This window comes from Saccopteryx bilineata, chromosome 1, assembly GCF_036850765.1.
Source record: "Saccopteryx bilineata isolate mSacBil1 chromosome 1, mSacBil1_pri_phased_curated, whole genome shotgun sequence".
In the NCBI taxonomy this organism is placed as follows: domain Eukaryota; kingdom Metazoa; phylum Chordata; class Mammalia; order Chiroptera; family Emballonuridae; genus Saccopteryx; species Saccopteryx bilineata.
In genome coordinates, this window is record NC_089490.1 from 291,478,924 (window position 1) to 291,490,802 (window position 11,879).

The window sequence follows — 11,879 nt, forward strand, 5'->3', positions numbered from 1 at the left end:
TCTTGTCAAAACAACTCAACATATAAATACAGAAAACTAAAAGAATAAAAATTGAGAATAAAAATATGTTACAATTTATGAAAAATAAGAGGAATAGTACAATTCCTGTCAAGGCTTACTGAACAGCATTAATGTAAACTTTCTGAAGTGTAAGAAAGAGTAGGATCCAAATTGCTGGTAGAGGTTAGCTCTTTCTTAATAAGAGGAGTATAAAGAGTAAGATGAGTTCAAATGGAATGGGAATTGTGCGATTGAAAACAAATAGTTTTGCAAGATATTATTTCCTGAAGAGATATATATATATATATATATATATATATATATATATATATATATATATATATATTTGAGGTCATGTGTTGTCATTAAGAGTAGAGATCTAAGAAATTAAAAGGCATTTTAAAATTACCATAAAAATTGAAAAAAATAGCCTAACAAGATAAACACAGTGGTAATGATTACCAAAATTGTAGGGCAATTTAAATGTACCTATAACAAGGTTATAGGAGAAAGCACCAAGGTTTATGTGTTACTTTTTGCATCAATACTGAATTATAAGAAAAAGAGGGAGTGGGTAAAATTTAGGTATCAGTAAAAGAAATACTGAAATGATGGACAGAAAACACTACAGGATTAGAGAAATATAGTAGAAATACCAATAAAGTGAAATATATCTTGAGGTCAAAGAGTTGTTATACTGTATATAGTTGAATATATGTGGTAAAGTTAGAAATGACAAAGCTTCAATTAGTGAAGTTTTGTTTTGTCTTAAACAGTTTTATGGTCTGAAGTAAGTATGGGTGTGGGTAACTGCAGTATATGATCATAAAACATTAGAAATATTCCTCTTAACAACAAGTTCCCAAAATACTCATGCTAATAAAGCCATTGGATAGTGGTAAGCAATACATAATATATAATTATTAAAAAGTAATACCACCCTGGCCAATTGGCTCAGTGGTAGAGCATTGGCTTGGCATGTGGAAGTCCCAGGTTCAATTTCTGATCAGCGCACACAGGAAAAGTGACCATCTGCTTCTCCACTCCTAGCTCACCCCCTTCTCTCTCTCTCTCTCTTTATCTCTCTCTCCTTTCTGCAACCATGGCTCAATTGATTTGAGCAAAGTTGGCCCTGTAAGGATAGCTCCATGGCCTTACTTCAGGCATTAAAATATCTTGGTTGCTGAGTAATGGCCCACAGATGGACAGAGCATCACCCCCTAGGTGGCTTGACAGGTGGATCCCAGTCAGGGCACATGTGGAAGTCTATCTCTCTGCCTCCCCACTTCTCATTTACTTAAAAAATAAAAAAAGTAATTCATAATATCTCATTATATTTGTGATTATTTATCTTCATAGGAGCTATGAGAAAACATTTTTATAAAAAGTAATAGAGTTCAACCAAGAAGTTGGATATATGACTATTAAACCAAGAACTACTGAAATTCTCATGTGACCTAGGACTAGATGGTGTTTTTAGAAATTTGTTTCCTTCTCAGTAGTAATAGCTATCTATACCTTTGTGTATGTATCTTCTAGATATTTTCAACAGTTGCATGCTAATTCTAAATCAAATTGCATATCTTTTTTGGTATTTAAAAATTAAATTCTTTGATTTTTTTGTGACTTTCAAAATGTTTCAGGATAAAGAGATTTAACAGAAATATCTTCTTCCATAGTATTTTTTTTAGTACAATAACTAAAATGTAATGATATGTGGGAACATTTAATATAATAGCATGTTACTATTTATTGGATATTTCTCAATCCCTTTAATTTCATTTCCACTAACTAGTTTAATATATCTTATGATTTGTGACTCTGTCCATGTAGTACTTGATAATTGTAATAAGATGTTGAATTAATGACCTATTCAAATATATACTATAGACAATTTTATAAGTTGATAATGATATGTAATAACTATGCAAATATTTGTACAATGAGTGAATTTTAAAGGTAAAACCACTTATTTAAAAATTATAAGAATGATTTTGGCAGAATCTTCTGGTAATAAAGGCTTACCTTGAAATATACTTTTCTTTGCTTTCTGTATTATCATATTAAAATGCAGTTTACCATAAAGAAAACATCTGTTTAGCAAATCAAAATAATATAATTAATAAGCTTTCTTTTACATTAAACTACAAAACAGCTGTATCATATTATGAAAGTGTTTTAATAAAGAACATAATGACTATATTATAAATTAGAGTACCTAAAATTTTACAGTAAAATTTTTAGCTTTTTTACTGTTATTTCAGAATATGTTTAAAATAAGTATATTATTTGAAGGCTATTTATGACACTATCCTAAGAATTCTATTTTTATATAATAATATAAATAGGAAACATCTGATTTACAGCAAAAAACAGGGCGTTTACAATTGCTGGTCAGTATTTAGGCTTGCAAAAAAAATGCTAAAGCCTTCAGAAGTGAAAATAAAGTCAAGAATACTATATTTCACCAAGAATCACTATAGCTGTTTTCCCAGGCCTGTTATTATTTCCACTGAAGTTCTGTTAACTACTCTCAGTTTTTGTTTATCAAGTATTCATAGAGGACATTATTATCTTATCTACAGTAAACAGGACATTTTGTCATTGTGGAATGTCTGATTGAAAATAATTTACCTATACCCAGACCAGGAGTGGCACAATCGATAGAGGATCGAACTAGGAAGCAGAGGACCAAAGTTCAAAACACCACGGTCACTGGCTTGAGCACAGGCTCACCAAGTTGAGCATGGGGTCTCTGGTTTGAGCTTGGGATCATAGACATAACCTCATGGTCACTGGTTTGAGCCCAAAGTTCACTGGCTTGAAGCCCAAGGTTGCTGGCTTGAGCTCAAAGTTGCTGGCCTGAGCAAGGGATCACTTGCTCTGCTGTAGTCCCCCAAACCTGGTCAAGGCACATATGAGAAAGCAATCAATGAACAACTAAATTGCCGCAACAAAGAATTGATGCTTCTCATCTCTTTCCCTTTCTGTCTCTATCTGTTCCTCTCTCAAACTCTGTCTCTGTCAAAATAAATAAATAAATAACCCATATTTTAATGAGTTTTTACAGTTTTATGACAGTGCCATAACAGATTAATTTGGTGTTGATGTAAATGAAGAGCTCTTTGTATAGATTGATTTAATTATTAACCTTTGGCAATCATTCAAACTGTTTTCATTTATTTTATTATATAAGTAGATCTATTTCTATTTCATAATTTTAAACACCAGTGTAGTGACTGTAGCACAAATATAAACAATTTCAGTGATGCTGTAACTGATAAAAAAAATTGTTAAAATACCCTTGTTACTCCCATTCCTATTCACAACTTGGGTTGTCGGCTCTTGTTCAAGTGTATGTCTTTAAAGTTCGTTGATTTTTATGAAAAAAACTTATATTTGAGTGACAATGTATTTCTCCTAGGATAGAAGAGGAATTACCAGGTTGCCTTCAATAGATTTTAGCAATTTACAGCCAGATTTTGAGAATAACTTTTTACCTATAAATTAGACTATACAGAATAGTTTCAATATATTAGCCTATTGAATGAATAACATTTCATTTTATTTAAATAAATTTTTACTTCATTGTGAATTGACAAATCCTAAGCTCCAATTATTGGAAGAGTTTTTCTTCTTCTTCTTCTTCTTTTTTTTAGCAAGAGAGACAGACAGGAAGGGAGAAGGGAGAAGCATCAATTCTATTATCCCAGGTCAATGTTCTATCTACTGTAACAGCACCTGGTCAGTTTACCATTTCCTACTATATTTTTAAGGCTTTTTAGAAGCATGTATATGTAAATACATTTAATGTTTTCTTCTAATAAAAATGTTTAAAATATGGCAAATAAACATGAAATGGTGTTCCATATCACCTTTCATCAGGGAAATGCAAATGAAATCAATGAGGTACCACTACAAACCTATCAGAATAGCCAAAAATAAAAAATTTTGACACAAAATGCTAATGATGATGTATTGAAATCTGAACTTTCATAAAATTGCTGGTGGGATGGAAAAATGTTATAACCATTTTGGAGGATATCTTGACTATTTCTTACAAAATTAAGCATACTATATCATACAGTCCAGAAACTGAGCTGCTTGGTATTTACTCAAAGAAGTTAAAAACTTACATCTATACAAATCCTGCACATAAATGTTGACAGCCCCTTTATTTATAGTTTCTGAAACTAGAAGCAAGCATTATGTTGAATGACTAAGTAAACTGTGGTACATCTAAAGCAGGGGTCAGAAACTTATGGCTCGCGAGCCAGATGTGGCTCTTTTGATGGCTGCATCTGGCTCACAGACAAATCTTTAATAAAAATAATAATAACGTTAAAAATATAAAACATTCTCTTCTATTACAATTCATTCATTTCCTACCACTCGTAGTCATGGTTGCAGGTGGCTAGAGCCAATCACAGCTGTCCTCTAGGACAACACCAAATTTTTATTTAAAAATGTTTAAGGTACACAGGTCCTTGTATGGCTCTCATGGAATTACATTTTAAAATATGTGGCGTTTATGTCTCTCTTAGCCAAAAAGTTTCCCAACCCCTGATCTAAAGGATCATTATTTAGTAAAAATAATTGAGCTATCAAGTTATGAAAATACATAAATGAACCTTAAATGCATATTACTAAGTGAAAGAAGCCAATCTGTAAAGGCTACATACTGAATGGGTCCAAGTATATGACATATTGAAAAAGACGAAACTATAGCTACTATATATAAATATATAGTGTTTTTCCCAGCTGGCAGCAGACAGGAGCAGAAACAGCACAAAGGATTTTTAGGTCAGTCAAAATGCTCTATGATATAATAATGATGGAGATATGTCATTATACATTTGTCCAAACCCATACAATGCCAGAGAGAACTATGGACTTCAAGTGACTATAATGACTCCATACATGGCCATCAATGTTAAAAAAAATGTGCAACAATTTTAAGTGATGTTGATAGTGCTATGTAGGGAGACAGCCCTGTATATCTATAAGGGAAATTTATGTACCTTTCTTTCAGTTTTATTGCATTATCTAAAACTTCTCTAAAAATATAAAGTTTATTTAAAAAATGAATAATGCTATAATTGTTAACAATCACATTCCTGGTCCCAGGATTGACTGCTGTCAAGACTTGTAAGAGCTTAGATGCTTTTGCCTGTTTTATAAATGAGTATATGCATTTTTGTGTAAGATTCCTTATTTCTACTTGTAGTTGTAAATCATTTATATTTATTGACATATAATATTCCATTTTGTGAATACAGTATAGCAATATATTTCATGGTTGATGCACTTTGGGATTATTTCCGAATTTTGGCTATTACAAATACTATTTCTCTAAAGATTTTGTGTATTTTGGTGACTATATGCATGCATTATGATCAGGTATATATGTAGGAACAAAATTACTTGATGATGTGTTTTGGTTTTTTTTTTTGTATTTTTCTGAAGCTAGAAACGGGGAGAGAAAGTCAGACAGACTCCCGCATGCGCCCCACCGGGATTCACCCGGCACGCCCACCAGGGGCAACGCTCTGCCCACCAGGGGGCGATGCTCTGCCCCTCCAGGGCGTCGCTCTGCCGCGACCAGAGCCACTCTAGCGCCTGGGGCAGAGGCCAAGGAGCCATCCCCAGCGCCCGGGCCATCTTTGCTCCAATGGAGCCTCGGCTGCGGGAGGGGAAGAGAGAGACAGAGAGGAAGGAGATGGGGAGGGGTGGAGAAGCAGATGGGCGCTTCTCCTGTGTGCCCTGGCTGGGAATCGAACCTGGGACTTCTGCATGCCAGGCCGATGCTCTACCACTGAGCCAACCGGCCAGGGCCTGATGATGTTTTTAGCAAAGTAGATATGCCAAAGAGCTATCAAAAGTGATTATATTAATTACTTTAAAAATTTTTTATTTAGAAAATTAAATTTAACATGGTAACATTGATCAATAAGAGTACACAGGTTTCAGGTAAACATTTCTATAGCATACAAACTGTTGATTATGTTGTATATCCATCACCCAAAGTCAAATCATTTTCTATCATCTTATATATTGTCCCTCTTTATATCTTTTCTCCAAACCCCTCCCTCACACCTCTTTCCCCATATTCCCCTTCCCCTGGTAATCACTTCACTTTTATCTGTATCCATGAGTCTCAGATTATATTCATTTAAATTACCAGGAGCAATATATACAACTTGCTGTTGCTCTAAATTATTTCCAATACTGTTATTATTAGGTATACAATTTTTACCACCCTAGTGGTAATATTAATAACTAATTATAAATTGAATTTGATTCTTTTTTTTTATAATTAAGTGAGAGGCGGGAGGCAGAGACAGACTTCTGCATGCACCTGACTAGGATCCACCCTACAAGCCCTCAACAGGTGATGCTCTGCCTGTCTAAGTCGCTGCTCTGTTGCTTGGCAACTGAACTATTTTAGATCCTGAGGCGAGGCCATGGAGTCATACTCAGTGCCCTGGGCCAACTTTGCTTAAACCATTTGAGCCACGGGCTGCAGAAGGGAGAGAGAGAGAGAGAAAGAGAAAGAAAGAGAGAGATATGGGGTAGGGAAGGAGGGAGAAGCAGATGGTCAGCTTGTACTGTGTGCCCTGACCGGGAATCAAACCTGGGACTTCCACACACCTGGCTGATGCTCTACCACTGAGCCAATTACCAAGGCCTGATTATTTTCAATTTGAAAACTAAGTATCTTTCAAATTTTTTAAAAAAATATTCTCTAAAACATTAAGTAGGGAAAATATAGGGCACGTGCATTTCTGGTATGGATATCATTGTAATGCATGACTGCAACTTTTAAAAAATCTTAACTGTGTTTTTTTTGTTTGTTTTGTTCTGTTTTACAAAATGTCAAAGTGAAATGATCAGTAACTGTAATACAGTACTGAGTGAAATAATAGTTTAACTCCATTTGAGCAAGGAATTACTAATAACCTTATATGTCTGTAAATAAATATGCCACTATAGTGGCAGGCACTTACACAAGGTTAATGTACACATTTTTTTATTCCATTCAGAAATATCCAGACTAACCTGCCAGTACTTATTATGTTCTTCCCTCTTTACCTATCATATTCATCTCAAACTTTGTACCTATTAAACTTCTATACTTCCATTAACCCATAACAATGAAATGGAATGTATCACAATTTCCTTTTTTACCTTTATTAGTATTTTAATTTTTATGGCTATAAAACATACTAAAAATATACATCTGTGCTGTCACATTTAAAATTTTTGATATTTGGAACCAAGCTTATATATTTGCTTTACTTACTAATTTATTTCCTTATGCTAAGTAATCCTCCATTAATTCTATTTACTTAAAATATATTAAATCCAGTTAATTAAACACCATGCTCTTGTCATATACAATATTATGCATGCTTAGATTATTAAAAAATGGATAAGATGTAGTGTCAATCCAAAGGAGAACATAATTTTGTTACAGACACACACACACACACAAACACAAATAAGAAATCATAATAAGATGTTGAGACTATTAGAATAGAAAAATATATTAGAGGCTGAGAAGATTAAGGAGTGGAGGATATTGTTCCACAGTGGTACTTCACTTCTGCTGAGCTCGAGAGTTCATGTCCCTGCATGTGTGTATGCATATTGCTAAAGAAGTTACTTGTTTTGATTCCATAAATTTTTATCAAGTTTTAGACTTGTCCTAAATGTAGAAAAACTGAAACTAGTTCATAATCCTTTCATATTATATGGACTCAAAACTCACATAGTAGTTTTGTAAAAGCTTTCAACAGTTAGCTCTCATACTCATTACTCAGTTACTGAGCCAAATGAGACCAGATTCAAAATTATTATTGTATATACATGAATGCATAGTTAATTCAATAATTCAGTATCTTACCAGTATAAGTATTGACTTTCCTGATAAACTAACTGAATGAAAGTAAAAATATGAAGAATTGTAAGAAAGTTTCACTTAAATAATAATTAATATATAATGAATATCTTTTGTTCATTTTGGAAATGCTGATATGACTTATCTATTGTTAATGTCACCAAACCAAAAAGTACTTTTCAAGAAAATAATGATTATTTTTAATCTAAACAACTATTCCTTTGATAGTTGATTGAAATATCAGGAGTAATGACCTTAATAATCAAACAAACATAAAGATAATGACCTCAGTAACGTATGCTTTTTTTTTAATTTCTACAAAGGTTACAGAAAAAAAAAATAAAGAAAAAGAACCTCGACATCCAAACTTCTCTTTTGAAAACTTTCACAAATTTCACACTATATATTTTTGAGAGTGCTTCAAGATAAAATTGTGAAAATGACCTTTCCTTTTATGCTTTTATTTTCTTGATGTGCTGGCTTGGATCATCATTTTATGCACTATTTATACTCCTTTTTATGGGAAAGCTGACCTTTACTGGAAATTAGATATGAACAGAATACAAATGTGCAAGCACACTTCTTATGCATTGGGAAAAAAAAAATAAAAGGAATGATAAACAGATAAGAAGAGAATCTGTGAAAGTCGCCATATAAAATATATCGTTCAGGCTATAGTTTATAAAAACGAATTACAGTTACGTAACTCTCCAGATTATCTTATCAATACTTAAAAATAAAGTAGTATGAGGCCTGTCCCAACATGCAGTATCATTTATCAAATAGCTCTTTAAATTGTGTTACACATGTTAACATCATATAATAATTTTAATTTTATTTCTATAAAATTCTACTAAATTGGGATGTATTTGGAATATACAAGCAAAGCTTTAACTCCCTGTTTTTGGAATGTATTATCACACTTCAGTTTTAATAATAATCTCTGATTTGGCTTTTGTATCAGTAAAATAAGTTAGAAACTTTTTAATCTGGTTGAATAAATGATGAAATATAAAAAAAATAAAGTTGATTTTTTTGAATATTAAAATTCTTCCTAAAATTAAGCAATGTTTAAATTAGTGGAGATTTTAGATTGACCCCAAAATAAATTAAAATAGGTATAATATTGATACACTAAAACTGCATCTATTAAAATAGAATGTTTAACTGGTAAAATTTGAATGAGTGTACTGGGCTGATGAAGGGATGATTGAAAATTCTGTCAAGGGTAATACTAAAAAATAGATCATTTGCTATGTACGCATAGACAAACATATGAAATGAAATTATCATTTATGTAAATTTTCTCACTTCAGTTTTTCAATGTGGCAGAAAATGCTTTTTGTCTATCGGAACACTTTCTGTTTCTTTTTGTGTAGTAGAAAGTATTCCACAGCTCAAGTTAGACATGGCCATGTGAATAAATTTATAGCAATGGAATGTATGGAGAATAAGGCCTGCTTATTCTAGGCCTGTGGACTAGACAAACAACAGGCAAATGACCTTAAAAGTAATACATTGAAGCGGGCTGAGAATTCTGCAAAGGGTACACAGCTTCTGTGGACTTGCCCACCAGAATTTGCTGTGGGTGAGACAAATAAATATTTGATATGTATATAGACACACATATACATATATTTAACAAAATATATTTCTTACTAACATAATAAAAAAGAAGAAAATTAATTATTATTCACCCAATTTCTAGAATATTTCAAAGAAAAGCACCACTTAAAACATTGGTTTGATTTTTTTCTCCCCAGAGCATTAGAGATTTACATTCATTAAGACAAAGATGATATTGTATTATCAGACAAAGACAGACAGGTTGTGGCAAAAGGAGGATAATGGTTGTTCGTATAAAAAATAATACAATAATTAATATATAATAATGCAAAAATAAACTCTGTGTTTTGTGTTCTCACAACTGTAAACATATTTTTTAAAATTTTATTTAGAGAGAGAGGAAGAGAGGGAGAGAGAGAGAGAGAAATATCAATTTTTTTTTACTTATTCATGCTGTCACTGGTTGACTATCATATTTGCCTTATTTTGGAATCAAACCTGCAAGCTTGGCATGTCTAGATGATTTTTTCACCAACTGGCCAGGGCATGTAAATTTATTTTTGCCCCACCCTGCATATGCATTGAAATATTACCCAGCCATAAGAAAAGATGAAATACTGCCATTTATGACAAAGTGGATAGATATTGAGAATTTTATGCCAAACAAAATAAGTTTATTGGAAGATGTCATGGAAAACAGTGTAGAGTTTCATCAAAAAATTAAACAGAGTTAATATACAACCTACAATCATGCTTCTAAGTATTTACTCAAAAAACTTGAAAACATTTATTTGCAATGATATATGTACCCCCAATGTTCATTGCAGTCATATTAATGGTGGCCCCGATATGGAGACAACCACAGTGTTCTTCAATATAAGATTGGATAAAGAAGATGTAGTACATATATACTATGGAATACAACTCATGTATATACTTATATGTAAAATATAAAACTGAAAACAATAATTGAATAAACAAAACAAAACAAAAAGACCACATCTCATAGATACAGAAAACAGTATGGTGGTTGCCAGAGAGAAAAGGGATGGGGGAGTTAGTGAACGGGTCAAATATATGATGATGAAAGGAGAATTGACTTGGGTAGTTAGTACTACAATATATTTATGAATTATTATAGAATTGTACAGGAGAAATCTATATAATTTTATAAACCAATGTTACCCCAATAAAAATATTTTTAAAGCAAAGGGGTACTGAATTTGAAAATTCCATGAGCAGAAAAACAACAACAAAAAACAGTTCAATTATACAAGCAAAGCTTAGTTTAGTTTAGAATAACTTAACCTGGGTCATTTCCTTTCTGTGCCTCTGAAAATTATAAGCAAAATTTATAGTTTCTAATGATTGATTCGAGGTAACCACTAATGACTTTTTTTTATTATTTCTGAAAATTCTAACATTATAACCCATTATGGTGAAGATTAAACAGTATAAGCTGCTTTATAACAATGCATAATAAGCCTCATTCCATGTTTTTCATTGAGTGCTCCAGGTTTGCAAATTTGTCCTTTTGGTATGTGCACAATGAACTTTTGCTAATTACTACTTTGATCATTCATTAGTTTTACTTCTGTTATTCTCAGTTTTTGGTACAGCGCAATAAATACTTTGCTGAAACTGAATAAAGATAGAAATGATCAAGTATACAGTTGCATGAATATCTGGCAATACAGTGAAAAATACATGTTTGAAATTTGAGAGTCGTAAGCATATACAACTCTACAACTAATAGCTATTTTGGCCATCCTACAGCCCTGGAAGAAAACAAAGTAGACTTGAGTGTTACTAAAGATTTCAATATAAAGAAATGCTTTTGCAGGTAAGTTTGTAGTATGTTCTTAGCAGAGAGACATTTGCAAAAACATTATTTTAAGTACTGAAAGTTACTCGTGCTTATTCTAATTTATAATTAAAATGTGTATTCATTCGCAATGCTTTTCTCAGTTACATAGATGTAAAAAATGATGCTGATCTTGCAATTTATTAGTTAATTGTGATATGAATTCAAGTAAGAAAGTACTTGAAAATTTTAATGACATAAGCCAACTTTATCAAGCATAGGCATAAAAAAGTGCTCGGATATAATCTGCTATCGGGACTAGTGTTTTCAGCACAAAGGTTGAAGATTAAGTTAGAGATGTATAATAAAGCAATCCAGTTTCTTCTTTCTTTCTTATTAGAGTTGTGACTTTTGAGAAAAAAAAGCATCTTTAATCTATCTGAACTTTACTGTCTTATAAGATGTCTATAATGTCTTCCCCAAGCATAAGTTAACCAAACATACATGTCTTTTAGCATTGGCTTTAATGTCATAACATAAATATAACTTCATTGAGCTCTCCTCTTTTCTATCTAAATAATTATAAAATATTTTATTTAATGAGAACAC